We start from the raw sequence: 2,662 nt of genomic DNA on the forward strand, positions 1-2,662 counted from the left end.
AAAGTGCAACAGGAAGTAATATCCCAGACGGTGTGGACTGCGGGAAGAGGCTTGGACCGGGAGCCAGAGAACCCAGTGTTTGAACCCCAGCTCTGATAGTGACTCCCTCCGCAACTTGGGCAAGTCACATAACCGCTCTCCCCGCCCATGAAATGGGGATAAAGACATTTTGTTAGCTCGTGGAGGGTTCCAGGGGGACTAATTCCCAACGATGTGGAAAGCACTTTGAAGATCCTGATGAAGTGCTAAGCATTATTGCTGGGTCTGAGGCATGAAAACCTAGGCACATAGCTGAGATCTGTGTATCCATGTTGCTCCAGCTCCTCTGGAGCTGGAGCAACACAGCTGAGCTTCCACTGGTTTTACACAAGGCCTGCAGAACAAACAGCTCGGTGCTTTTCACAGTCTCAGAGCAGAACCTCACGGGAAAACAAGAGCTGGTGCTGCCTGTCCTTGATGGCACCGTGCTGGCACAGCTGTATTGCTGCTGGTGCCTCCGGGTCTGATTCCCTTCTCCAGCGCACCAGTTCCACCCTGGTGTCACTCCCACACTGAGTCACTACCGGTTTACGGCCTGATGCTGCACCTTGCTGGATCAGGCCCTTGTGCTGCTGCCTGCGAGAAAATTAAGGCCTTAAATGCAGCGCTGCTTTGGAGTGCTGGAGTCAGGGCAAGGAGCAGAGACTTTAGAGGATGCAATGCCATGGCATTTCATACAAGGAGAAGCACTTCAAGGGGGTAATTACAAAGACAAGCTGATGGGAACAGGGATATACACGTTAAACATCCCATTTGTGAGTTTCTGGCTGTGACAGGCAGAACACGTTGCACAATTAAATGTGCTCAGGCCTGCTTTTCCCCACATTTACAGCCTACATTGATTAAATCGCTGCACAGGTTGACTATAATAGGTGGTTCTGTTGTTTGCATTGTACGAAGCTGGTGTTTTCCCTTTTCCAGTTCAATGCATGTGGTAGGAAAGCTGGCTGTGGAAGGGAGCAGAGGGAGGAATGATGGGGTGAGATGCACGTCCAAAGAGAAGGGGGAGAGAACAGGATGGAAAGGGGAGAAGCTGCACATATGCTCTCCTGCAAAATGTACCGGATCCCTGGAAAGGTCAGGTCTGTAAGTCAAAGCTGCAGCTTGCATGAGCAACACTTACTCAGCGGGTCACACTGACCTTGGCAGCATCACCGGGCTCTTATTTTCTCCTGGAGAAACTGTTCATGAACAATTTTTCCAATGTGTGAGGTATAAAGAGGGCTTCCTTCAGCGTCAGGCAAGCAGGGCTCCTCTTCCCACCTAGTCGGCACCCTTTGGAGGCACTACAGGAGCAATGAGCAGAGTTAGTTCCTTTACTTCGAACAGCAGTTCTCGGGGTGGGGAAGTTGAGTTTCTTCACTCTGGCCCGGGCCCCTTCTGTCTTTGAAGACTGTGCATTGGCTTGAAGGTGTGGAAGCATCCCACGAAGTAGCCTCAGGGCCTGAGAAGTGACAGAGATTGTTCCCCTGATCTTGCAGTTCCCAGGTCCTGCCCCATAGGGTGATGGCCTCTTTGGGTCCTAATGCTGGATAAAGCCCATGTGTGCCCATTAGAATCCATGTGTCCCTTATGTGTTTAAAGAAAACAGAGGTCGGGGGGGAATCTGACCTGGGATTGTCTATATGGTTTAATGAAAGACACCTGTACGTTATCCTATGGAAAACTAGCTTAGGCAGCAACAACAGAGCTCTTGTTTCAGAGGGAGAGCGGAGGTGCCCGGATCAAGTGCAGAGGCGATGCTCAGTCCGTGGGCTGGGAGGGTTTAGTTCATACCACTCTGTGCCATACCCTGAGCTCTCAGCCTGGATCTGGTGGCTCAGACGGCTGCCTGCCTTCTCCACGGCAGCAGGGAATATCAGCTGCTATAAAGCGGTAGGGAGATAAATGGCAGCCAAAGCTCACAAGAAGGAACAAAGGCCTTGAGATAGACAATAATACCGACTGCACTGGGGGAGGAGAAACGGCAAAACATCCGGGGTGGATGGGGTGGGCCCAAGCTCTAGCACTGCGGCCCCAGGACCACCACCCCTGCACCTGAGGGCAATGCCCCGTCACATCCGCCCCGCTGGAGCTCACGGCCCTGCCCAGAGTCCTGGATGTTCTCTGGGCGGCGGAAAAACACAGTCAGTGCAGGCGGCCCGCGTCACCCAATAAAACAAGTATGTGCAGGAGAAGGAAATAAGCCACGGCCTGAGCCCCTGTAGCATTGCCAACGGCCCCTTATTATCTGGGGCGTCCCTATTTTTTCATCTCTGTACAACAAGATCAGGAGTTGCTGACCAGTGATGCAAAAATCAGCAAGAAATACCCCTGTCAAATGTAGGTGAGTAGTGCTTATTGTTATTAATAATAGTAATAATAATGATGATGATCATATTGGAAGGAGGACTGGGGTGGCGGATGCTAAGAAAACAGCCCCTTATTTTTGAAATACAATGTTGGCAGCCCTAGAGGAGGCATGTCTTTTAGTCTGACACTGCCACCTAGTGGGGGAAACATGCTAGCACCTAGTTTCATTAATTCTGAACGGTAGAAGTCTTAGTTTAGGTCTATAATAAAAAGTTAAGTATCAGAGGGGTAGCCGTGTTAGTCTGGATCTGTAAAAAGCAACAGAGAGTCC

The sequence above is a fragment of the Terrapene carolina genome, unplaced genomic scaffold (genome assembly GCF_002925995.2).
Source record: "Terrapene carolina triunguis isolate 2854851 unplaced genomic scaffold, T_m_triunguis-2.0 Scaffold130, whole genome shotgun sequence".
Taxonomy (NCBI): domain Eukaryota; kingdom Metazoa; phylum Chordata; order Testudines; family Emydidae; genus Terrapene; species Terrapene triunguis.